We start from the raw sequence: 11,421 nt of genomic DNA, 5'->3' as shown, positions 1-11,421 counted from the left end.
AGAAGCGAGCCCCCTCCAAAGGACCTCAGTTTCCTCACGGGTTATTCTCCTCATTTCCGGCACAGCAGATGGGCTGCTTCCCTATTTAAGACTTTCAGTGACCACGCTGGACATGAAGGAGATGATAGCATTTGCTTCACTGACTATTAGCCATAAAGGCAGGAGCTGAGCCCCACCCCTCTGCAGAGGTGACTGCAGTTGAAGGGGGGGGGGGGCGGTAAGAGGGACAAGAGGGGCCTCAGGGCATGTTAGGAAGAGCTGGCCAGCTGTGTCTCCTAGCAGGCACTTGGGGTGGTGAGGATTCAGCCTCTCACAGAGGCTGTGAGGCAGACGAAGGCCTCATCTCCTGTGTCCGAGGAGACCCATGCATCTCAAATGGAGAGCAGAAGGATTCACAGTTGTCAGTCTTTCTAGTAAATGCTGTAGCAGAGAGAGATGGAGAGGCCCTGGTCAGGTGCTGGTCAGGACGCTGCATCCAGGTGACAGTCCACCACTGTTCAGACAGGAGCTCTACAGGGGGCTGGGTTGTAAATAACATTATAAGTCTGTGACAGCCTCTGAAAATTTTGCCTGGGACCTCATTTAAATATACACAAAAGGCTATTATTATTTAACATATTTCAGATTTCTGAAACCTCACAAACATACTCCCTGTATTAGTCAATTTTGCTGCTATAACAAAATACCCGAGTGAGCTAACTTTATAAAGAAGCAGCTTTTTTTAGCTCCTAATTCTGCCAGTTCAAGGGCACTGTGCCTGCACTGGCTAGTTTGGGTGAGGACCTCTCTTGATTGTCTCACAAGGTATAAATTGCAATGTGTGAAAGTGACCAAATATGTCAATAGGAAGAGAGACTTGGGGTCAGATCAGACTTTTGCATAAACCTTCTCACAAGAACCACTTTCATCCCTTCTGAGGGCAGGACCCCCAGGAACCTCAAGACCTCCTACTAGACTCATCTCTTGAAAGTCCCACCATCTCCTGCTGCACTGCAAACCAAGCCTCCAACACAAGCACCTTTGGAGAGACAAAGGTCATCCAGACCACAGCACGCTTCAACAGAGGTCAGGTTTTAAGCACAGCGCTAGCTTGTTCCAGTGTAGTGCTCTAAAGTGTTCTCAACTGGATCTTCCCTCCTAAAACAGAAGACAATATTCATTTCGTTTTAATGGAGTCAGATTTGTTTTCAACATATGTACAAATATTTAAAGCTAATGCTGATCATCTCATCTTATTTTCATACAAGCTGCAGGTATATAAAAATCCTCGTGTGGGAAACGTAGCCACCGCATGTCACTCTAGTACATCAGAAATTGCTCAGAATATTCAGAAATTCTGGTAAGTTCAGTGCAGTTCAAATAAAGAGGTCCAAGAGTCTTATCCAAGCAGCTGTGGTTCCTATTTGAATTTTAGCCTAGATTATTAAATCCTCAAGCCACAAATCCCCCTAGGAAATCTTGCGTAAGCATTGTTCTCATTGAAAAGGGCTGGATCCGAAAGGAAGCAGAGGTTCATGCTTTAGTTGGCTTTAAAACTTCAAAAACTAAGTGGTCGATTCTCCTTCAGATGTGTGTTCATTACCCCTTTTAAAGGGAGAGGAAATTATATGTGTGGATTTGGGGAGAACATACCCCCAAGTAAGCAAATTAAGAGATGCCAACAACAACCAAAGCTCTTTGCTTAAAAAAAAAAAAAACTGGCTTAAACAATGTTTTTTTCAAAGGATAATTTTATGCAACATGTCAAGAAAATCTATTTGTCTGTGATAGGATTTCTATGACAGATTTAAAGGAAAGATTTAAAAACTGCTTTAGCCATATTTCTTTTCTGATTTTGACCAGAAAAATATAGTTGCTAACTTAATTTTTTTTAATACATTGTTTATGTTTCTCTGAAGCAAGTATGTCAGAATTCAGAATACCAGGGTCTGAGGCGACATTTTTACCTTGCTAATGGCATAACCTGTAGAAGTCTTTTTGTGGAATGAGCTTCTGGAACAGTCAAGGTTTAGACGTAGATGTTATGGTGAGAGGAGGGAATGTTCTAGAATATCCAAAGGGAGGGGCCTGGTAGATGGCATTGACCTAGTGGAGGAGAGGAGAGGAGGGCAGGGGGGAGGGAGGGGTTACTAGTTTTGAGGAAGTGGGGGGAGTTCTGCCCCCCCCCCCCCATGCTCCACGACATCCAGACCACAGAGGTTTAGTAAACAGAAATCCAAGTCAGAAGGCACACAGGACGTCCATCTGGGACCCAGTGTTGGACACATACTTTCAATACCACATAAAAGCTGCACCAGCCAGATGTGAAAGCAACAGAGTGTGAACCCAGAGCCCAACAATGAAGACAGAAGAGAAGCTGGACCACAGACCTGGGCAGTGCAGGCTGGGCCCGGTGGGCGCGGTGCTCCGAGCCAGGCAGGACCTGGGCCTGCCTCCCCCAAAAGTGAGGAGTCAAACCCTTGAACCCCACCCAGCATTCTGGTTTCAGGAGCTGGAGCCTTGTCAGCCGCCTCTTTCTGGATTTCTTCAATTATCTATTTTAAACCAAAGTGGAAACTTATTAAAGCCAGCACTTGAATATCAGATCAGCTGCAGGAAGGAAAACAGAGGACAATGGTCGGTACATAGTGTACCCGGAAAGCTATGATGCAAGGAGTGAATGGCAGTCCCCCGAGGACCAGGGACCAGCCATCCTCTCACAAACCAAGGATCAAGTCATCCCCTCTCAGAGCACTCAGGAACATCCACGTGGGGAAGCCTGCGCCGAGCCCGGGGAAGAAGGAGACATGTCACAGTGACACGGAGCTGATGACCTCTGTCTGCACAGAGCTCTGAGGGAATCTTTTAAGTTTCATTTAATTATTTTTAAAATTCTTAGGAATATAAATATTTTTAAATCACAAGTGAGAGGTAGTTAGCGCCCATAAAAGACATTGCTTGAGCTTCATGTGTTCTAAAAAGGCAAATTTTAGGATGTAAAATCTGTACGCTTTTTAATTTTATTTTTAATAAATAGAATATTCAGAGTCCCTAGCCAAGGTGTATGGGTCTCCTCTCCAGGTTGTGATAAACCCTGGCAGATGCTATCTACCAAATTTCCAAGTAGCTTTCTGTCATTTGTTGAATTTTTAGATTGAATATGATAATCAAAAATATATAGAGACCGTTTGTATTTTTTCCCTTAGGTTACGTTTTGGAGATCGGGAATTAAAACTATTACGCATTTGGTCATATCAACATTTGTTTTTTTTTTTAGGCTTTATTTTACTATATTCTTATATTTATGGTGACAAATTCTTAAAGTGAAAGAGTCAAGTTATTTTTGATGGTAAATGTCTCCATCTGCTTTTGTGTTGTTGTAACAAAATGCCTGAGTCTAGTTGCCTCCTAAGGAGAAAAGGGTTATTCTTACTCGTGATCTTTCAGGTAGGAAAGTCCATACCCAGGTGGCCACTGACAAGGGCCTCACGCTGCATCACAATATGGAGGATCACATCGCACAGCAGGCAAGTGTTAAAGAGCAGTGAGCCTCACCTGTGAGAGAGACCAAGCCTGTCAGGGTGCCCTCACTTTGTGACAGCCCACTTTGGTGGAAGCTGAACAGTCCACCAAACCTGTCCCAAGATTGGGGCATTGCTCTCTTCGGTGGGTGGTGGCCCCGTGACCTAACTCCCTGAAGCTGGGTCCTACTGCCAGCATCTCCACCACCTCCCCATACCGTCCGTCCAGCATCTCTGGGGCTGAACCTCACCCAAGCCACAGTAGTGACCACGTCACCTGCTCTCTCCCGAGTGAGGGAGGGAGAGGAAGAGCCAGGAAACAGGGAATGCCCCACAGGAGCTCAGTGGGAAGCAAAGAGCTACCTTTATGCCTTTTTTTTTTTTTTTTTTGTACTGGGATTGAACCAGGGGCAGTTCACCAATGAGCTACATTTGCAACCCTTTATTTTTTTGATTTTGAGACTGTCTCACCAAGTTTCCCGATTGGCCTCCAACTTGCTATCCTCTGGCCTCAGCAAGAAGATACAGGTGCTGAGATTTCGACCCCTGGGATTACAACCGCGTGCCAGGTTCCGGGTGCCTCTGTGCCTTGGAAAGCTCAGTCCTTGAGAGGTGGAAACTGTGGACAGGACCCCACCAGGCGGAATGTCATGGCAATTTGCAGAAGGAGAAAAGCAAGGAGAGATGGTAGGGAAGGCTGGGCTGCATGTCAAGGGGGTGGCGCACCTGGGCTTCCTGGTCCCTTGGAGACAGGGCTATAGGAAGGTGGCAGGTAGCTGTGGGATGGGGAGGCCCTTCAGTCCTTCACTGTCTGCTGATGGATGGGGAGGACGAGTTCAGGGAGGAAAGGATGGGGGGGGGGGGTTAGCTGGGGGATGTTGAGAGCCACAACCAAGTCAAGAGGGCGCCTGGCACTTTGCCAGAAGGAGTGGTTGAGAAGTAACGCCAGAGAGCCATTGGGATGATGATAATTAAGTTAAGCTGTGTATAATTATTAAGATAATGACTGACTGCTGTAACTGGATGATGCTAATTTGAAACAAGCTCTGTATTCAGTTGTGTATATAAACCTCTGCTGTCAGGCAATAAGGCGGCTCCTGCTACCTCGGGTGCCCACTACTTTTGAGTTCTCGCGGAATTCCCGTTGAGTTCCCTTTGAGTTCCCATGGAGTTCTTGCAATAAAGTTAGTTCCTGTTTGAACCTACAAGTGGCTCGTGACCTCCCGGTTATTTGTGCCCAGCCAGACTGCGGCAGGGGGAATCTTGTGAACTTGAGGTATCTTTGGAACATAGTAGATTTCGGGCAGTTAATGTCATACGTAATGACAGATCCCGGGAGAAACAGACATGCTCAAGTGCGGGCTGGAGGCCGGAGGCCTGTCCGTGCCCAGAGCATCTGTGCGTTTCAACAGGGGACTCCGCAATGTGGGAGGAAGGGAAGACTCCAGGTTTGAAGAGGTGTTTGAAGTGCATCTGAGGAAACAGAGCCCAAGGGCCCACAGAACACAGGACAGAGGTTCAAAGATAGAAAGAAGGTGACCAGAACATCATGAAGTTGAACCATTAAAGAAGCAAGGGATCACATGCCAACTCCTATAGAGAAGGAGTGAGGATGAAGGTGAACACCGAGACAGCCCTGCAGCTGCACAAACAGCCTCTGGGAGCCACAGGAGAGGCAGCCTTGGGGGAGGAAGCCAGGAGACCAGGGGCAGGCTCCCCTTCTTAGGTTGCAGCAGGTAGCCCAGGAAGCAGCACAGCGCACGTGCAGAAATGAGACGGTTCTTAGGCAGGTACGTGGCTAGTGATTTGCTCATGTGCTGTATGAATAAGAAAAAATTCTTTTTAAAAGGCCTAAAATACATGGGCTGGGTGGGTGGGTGGCTGACTGCGAATCTGCTTGGCTCACACCTCTGGGCGAGTTCCTGAACCTCGCTTCCCCGGGCTTTCCTGGGCTGTCAAATGTGTCTGTCGTAGCAGCCGTTTTACTAATGTTGCTGAGAGCATTATGTGAGGATAGGAAGACGTGCAAGATGCTTAAGCCAGAGCACAGTGCTAAGTACTCCGTGAATTCACGAATCTGCTCTGCTTCCTAGCGATCAACAACTAGATTAAGTAGCAAAGTAAGTTACTGAGGCATCTTGGACAGCTCCCAGGACTTCTGGAAAGTGGCAGAGTCAGCATTGAAGTCACACAGGCAGGAACAATAACCACGTAGGGGCCAGTCTCTGCCCAGAGCTCAGCTGGTCATGGCCAGGAAGCCCCCCAGGGTGCGGAACCTGTTCAGCAGGGCCACAGGCCAAGGGCTGCCACAGCTACCCCAGAACTGACCTCACTGCTGCCTCCTTGGTGAATCAGACTCTTCCCGGAGTGGGCAGAGCCTGGGTCCCACAGGCTGTGTGGGAGCCTGGTAAGTTCTCCAAGACCAGCAAGAGTCTTTCACAGGCCTTTGGCATTTGGAAGTGTCTGGTAAGCACCCACTACCTCGACACACCTAAGGCAGGCGAAAGACTGACTTACACCTCATTGCCAGATGGGAAAAGGGGGGTTTGGGTTTGTTTGTTTTGGTGTGAAACTATCTTGGATCAAGAAATGATTAAAATCTGATTTGTCACCAGAGCTGTTTTTCTCATTCTCTTCTCTCATCCCCAAATGGCTTTTGGGCTGGGGGAGATATTTTCCTCCCGGAGCTGGGCAGAGTGACCGCCGGCCTCATGCTCACTCTGAGGCTGATGTCCAGTAGTGGCAGCCCCAGCTATTTTTTGAGGTGGAAGGAACTGCTGTCCCACTCTCCAGAGCCCAGAGAAGCGCTTTCAACCATGCTCTGCTTTGGGCATCATACTTAATGATGTGTACTGGGGACGGTGGCCTCCAGGTGGCCTGGCTCTCCCACCTTGCCTTGGCAGATCTTCCTGACACAGCCTGACTAGTTGTTATCCCTGGCAAATAGGAAAGTAAACAGGAAATGTCTGTTCTCTTCAGTGGTGAGCCAAAGGCTTAATACCTGGTGGGAACCAAAGGGTTTCCTTTCTCTTTTCTCCCAGCCCCAAGCCTGGCTTCCACACGTTGATCTGCTGGAGACTAGATATTTTGTTCAAAAGAGTCAAAAGCCAAATAGTAACAGCTTCTGACTCTTTGAAGTCCAGCTCCCAAAGGCAGAGAGATGATTCTGACTGAACGGGGGAGCCCTGCTCAAGGTGAAGGAGAAGAGAACCTTCCTCCCTCTTTAAAACACCACTGTGATTCTACGTGAGCTGCGACAAAGGAGGCCAGCTCACCCAGCGAGAGCCAGTCGGGAGAAAGAGAGGCCCAGGCAGAGGGAGGGGGCCCAGGCACCATCACAGGGCTTGGTCTCAAGACAGTGCCCCACCTTGACACCGGGGAGGGGCCAGAGGCTTGGAGTGCTGATCCATGCTGAGCCACCTTCCTCCTGCCAGACTTTCCGAATTCTGTTTTTGTTTTTTTTCCTGTAACAGTTATATGATGCTAACAATGAATGAAATGAATGGATTCCAATGCTACGAAGTGTGAAAGCCTGTAAGATGATTTAAAAGAAAGGAGAATGTGGAGAATGGGACTCTCTACTGCAGGCAGAGCTGCTTTAAGTGGAATGCTGTTGCTGGAAGAAAGCTCCCCTCCTCCTTGATCCTCTCTTCAAACAAATTTAAGTCATTTCATTAGAAAAACAATGACCCTGCCAGTCTGCAACGCCAGCACAAGTGTTTTATTGTCTTTGCTCAGATGAGCGCATCCGCCAGATCCAGAGTCACAGAGCCGCCTACCCTGCACCTCAGCTGCTCCGTTGTGACCAGGACAGATGCTTTGTCTGGTATTTTCTTTCACTCTTGTTTCCTTTTTTATGTCTCCTTTAATGCTTTTCTTTTATTCCACTTTAGAGATGGAATATGGCAAGCAGATTTGTGGTTATTAGCTCATTCAATAGGAAATATATATTCCTGTTTCAAACAGCGCATCTGTCTGCTCTCGGGAATGTTAAACAATAACAACAGCACCACTGCAGATCAGCTCGGATAGGAAATGAAAACCACCGCTGAGCCAGGCCCTGGAAGGACACTCCAGGCGGAATGTAATTAAGTAGTTGGAATTTGTGGTTTGGGCCACCAGGGTTAAAACCCGCCTCCTGAGCAAGCCACTGGGGTTTTCAAAGGCCAGAAATGCTGGGATGCAGCCCAGGAGGGTCGGGCACCTCCCCAGGCCTCCTCTGTGGAGACTGCCCCTGCTGCCTCACAGGGGCCTCTGGTCCCTCTGCTAGAGCCCAGGACAGCAGAGTGCACCTACCTGGGACGGGAGAGGAGGGTCCCTTTTACCCCCTCCCTTGTTCCCACTCCACCTTCTCCCCCAGGTGGGTCAAGGACAGCAAGCCTGCCATACCTGTCACAGAAGGCAGTGCTGGGGGACCCTGCGCCCAACACGTCATTCCCTGCTTCCTCTATCCAGGGCCATGTCACCAAAAAGACATAGTAGAAAACAGATCCTGGCAACGCGACCCCCCCCCCCGCCCGGAGACACTGGGAAATGAAACAACTCAGCGATTAACACGGAGAAGGTGAGAATCACTACTAACTAGCACTCACATGTCACTGTAGGCTGTGACCTGCCTGCCAACAGAACTGAGGGACGTGAGGGTCAAGAATCTTGAACCCAGGAGACTTCCCTGGGCTCTCGGGTGGACCACAAGTGACATCACATGCGTCTGGTGAGAGGACGGAGGGGAGCATGGCCACGGACAAGAGGAGCACACGTGCCTTGGACACCACAGTCTGCTGCGTTGCAGAGAGCACCTCGGGCCACCGGCCTTAGAGGCCCACGAGGAGACCAGTGACCAGTGACCGGGGAACACAGAGGAATGCAGAACCCAGGAAGGGCGGGTGTGCTCTGCAGGACCTCGGCGGGCCACTGTCCCCTTGCCTGGGCCTGGGGAGGCCACCTGGACTCCTACCTTCGGAACTGTGAGGGGCGCCCCGTCTGCTGTGGAAGCCACAATACTCACAGAAACCCCCCCGCAGCAGCGCACCTCCAAACATAGCAGAACCAGCACCCAGACGCTCCAGAACCACGACCCACATCAGAAAATACCGTCCCGCTGTGCCGAGGATGCTTCAGGTTAGCATAGGAATGCTGATAGGCCTGCTGACTCCGTAGGAGAGCTTCATCTCAAAAATGCAACCAACACACTATGGGAATCATTGTTTGCCAGGGAGCCTTAGAGAAACAAACAAAAGGGAAAACTATAAATGAAAAATAATGCAAATGGCCCTGAAGCCATCTGAGCCGCGAGATTTGCCTGGTGGGATGAAGGAGAATATGTGCACAGAATTCAAGTGATACCTAGAGCAAAGCTGATGGCTTTCCCGTATCTTGCTAAATAAATGAGTGTTGCCTGACGAACACCTACCTGACGTGGTGACCGCGAGGGTGACTGTACATGCCACAAGGCCTCATCCAGAAATGACAGTGGCTCCCCTGTGACGCTGGCTCGGCCCACTCTTTCCTACTCACGAGGCTGGCCACCCTCACTCGGGCCCCCTCTGGACAAGTCTCCACTCGAGGAGTCTGACTGTGACGTCACTGCATGTGTCAACCTGAGGCGGTGTGGGGAGCCCAGGTAGCTGGAAGACGTCTTGGAGTGTGCCTGAGGGTGCTGTCCAGAAGAGGTGGCATTTGAATCAGTAGACCAGGACTGAGGGCCCGCTCTCACGGGCAGAGGAAGGGTGAATCTCCTCTCGGCCCGGGACATCCATCCCCTGTCCTCCAACACTGGGCTTCTTGGTCCATGAGTCTTTGGACTCACCTCATGGACCCCTGGTTTTCCAGGTGCAGGCGGCGTATCGTGAGCTTTCTCGGCTTCCATAATCGCGTGAGCCAGTTCCCATGATAGACCCATCTCCCTCCCTCCCCCACCATTGGTTCTGTTACTTGAGAGAAGGCTAATACATGGACTATATTAAAATCATAAAAAATTTGGCAATTTGGGGAAAAGGGCATTTTCCCAATCCCCGAGTCAAGGCTGTTGTACCTGCTTATTCAATGCTTTAACAGATCTTAGAGCAAAGCATGGGCAAACGTGATGATTCCTTAAAACAACTTGGGGAAAATTAGGTTAGTATATATTTTCATGGTTGTAAAATAGTGCAGCTCTATGGAAGACAGTATGCACTTTCCTCCCAAAATTAAAAATAGACTGACCCTATGATCCAAAAGTCTTGCTTCTGACTATAAATCCAAAGGAAATAAAATTGGGATTTCTAAGGAGTATCTGCCATTCCACGCTCATCCTGCATCCTGGTCGGTTTGCTGTTGCTGTAACAGAGGACCGAAGACTGGGTACTTTATAAACAATGGAAGTTCCCTAGGACTCAGGGTTCTAGAGCCTGGAAAGTCTAAAAGCATGCTGCCAGTGTTTCCTTGACATCAGACACGGGCCTTCTTGCCACATTACATGGTGACAGAGAGCAAGCAAGCACTCAAGAGGTAGGAAATAAAGACAAGCTCAACAATTCTTCAGGATTGGCCCCCCACCATGCCTTTGGCCCATTCATGAGAATAGAGTCCTGGCCACCCGTCCTCCCCAAGGGTTCCCCCCCCCAATACTGTTGCACTAATGGCAGTGGCCTGTCAACAAGACATTGGGAGGGACCTGCAAACACAGCGTTCCATGTTAACATTGCAAAGCTATAAATTGCGGCATAGATTTGTTAATTCAGAAATAATGTCAAAACAGAGGCCTACAGGCTGCTCGACTCCATGGGAAGAACATGACGATCAAAGGGAGGCTCAGTAAACATCAGCTCTCAGTCCGATTCACGAAGAAATTTTATGAGAGCTTGTCACTTACAAAGTAATTCTGAAAAGACAGTGTTTAAAACCATTGAACTGAATAATTTAACCAGAACTCAAGATTTATAGTGTCATAAACTGCTACCCAGTCCTTTGTCTCAAACATAGCATGCAGCAGGGCTTTATCTTCACATTTTTATTGGGAAAACAATAAATATTACAACAAAATGTTCTACATATATGTATAATTATCATTCCTTCCTGTGTTAAGTCTGAAATGTGATACATCTGTTTAACATTATGGTTCTCTGGAATCCTCATTGAAAAGTTTTAAACAGAGTATTCCAAGAACATACTTTGTTTCCTCTGACTGTATAATTTTAAATCCACTGTAAACAACCAGAGCTTAGACCTTGTCTTCCCTGGTCCGCACCCTTTCTGATAAATGAAGAAGCAGAAGTGCTTTCAGTGATATGTTTATATATTAGATACTTAGTTTATCAATTATTTCTCCCCTTAGTCATTCTCCCAGAAATAAGTCAGGTTTAGACACAAGTGAAGGGGACTTTTGCCTGCAGTTGGCACACGCGCCCCATTGAACAGGATGTGCCGACGGTCTGGATATTTCTGTCCTGGATCCTTTGCTGGAAAACGCATCCTGTTTTCTGTGAGGCCTGCTGTTCATATCGATGGCCTGAGTTGGGTCTACTAATTCAGCCCTTCTCCTTGCCTTAACTGTTCCCGGTCTTCATTGACCCACAGACTTAAAATGTTTCTTTAAGTCTGTAGACAACACTGTAGCAGTCTTATCAGAGCAAAGTAAGTAAGATATGATTTCATTGTAACCTTTCCTGAAGATTTCACGATGGCTTACAACTTTCCCTGAAGATTTATTGAGTCATTTTTTATAGCAACCTCAGTTCTTCCTGTTGTACCCATCACGTGGCTTGGACATGTCCTGTGCTGATCACTCTTGAGACTTCCGAGAGACCTACCTTAACAGACAATTCTATTGCAAGTGTTAAATGATGTCTAAAACTACACTTCCCAACTCATTAAAACTAGGAAAAAGCTGGGTGCAGTGGCATATGCCTATCATCCCAGCTACTCGGGAGCCTCAGGCAGG

General features: G+C 48.1%; 1 long non-coding RNA gene across 1 annotated transcript; it reads right to left on the bottom strand.

The window, feature by feature from the left end:
• Nucleotides 1-982: 982 nt before the first annotated feature.
• On the bottom strand, nt 983-2,529 carry LOC139706543 (uncharacterized). The gene is made up of 3 exons (XR_011708162.1): nt 2,370-2,529; nt 1,947-2,085; nt 983-1,137 (listed from the first exon to the last, which is right to left on the bottom strand). It is a non-coding gene; the product is annotated as an uncharacterized lncRNA (long non-coding RNA).
• Between the last annotated feature and the right edge of the window lie 8,892 nt (nt 2,530-11,421).

This window comes from Marmota flaviventris, chromosome 7 (assembly GCF_047511675.1).
Source record: "Marmota flaviventris isolate mMarFla1 chromosome 7, mMarFla1.hap1, whole genome shotgun sequence".
NCBI lineage: Eukaryota > Metazoa > Chordata > Mammalia > Rodentia > Sciuridae > Marmota > Marmota flaviventris.
Note: the sequence above shows the minus strand (reverse complement) of the source record. Positions and strands in the feature narration are given on the sequence as shown.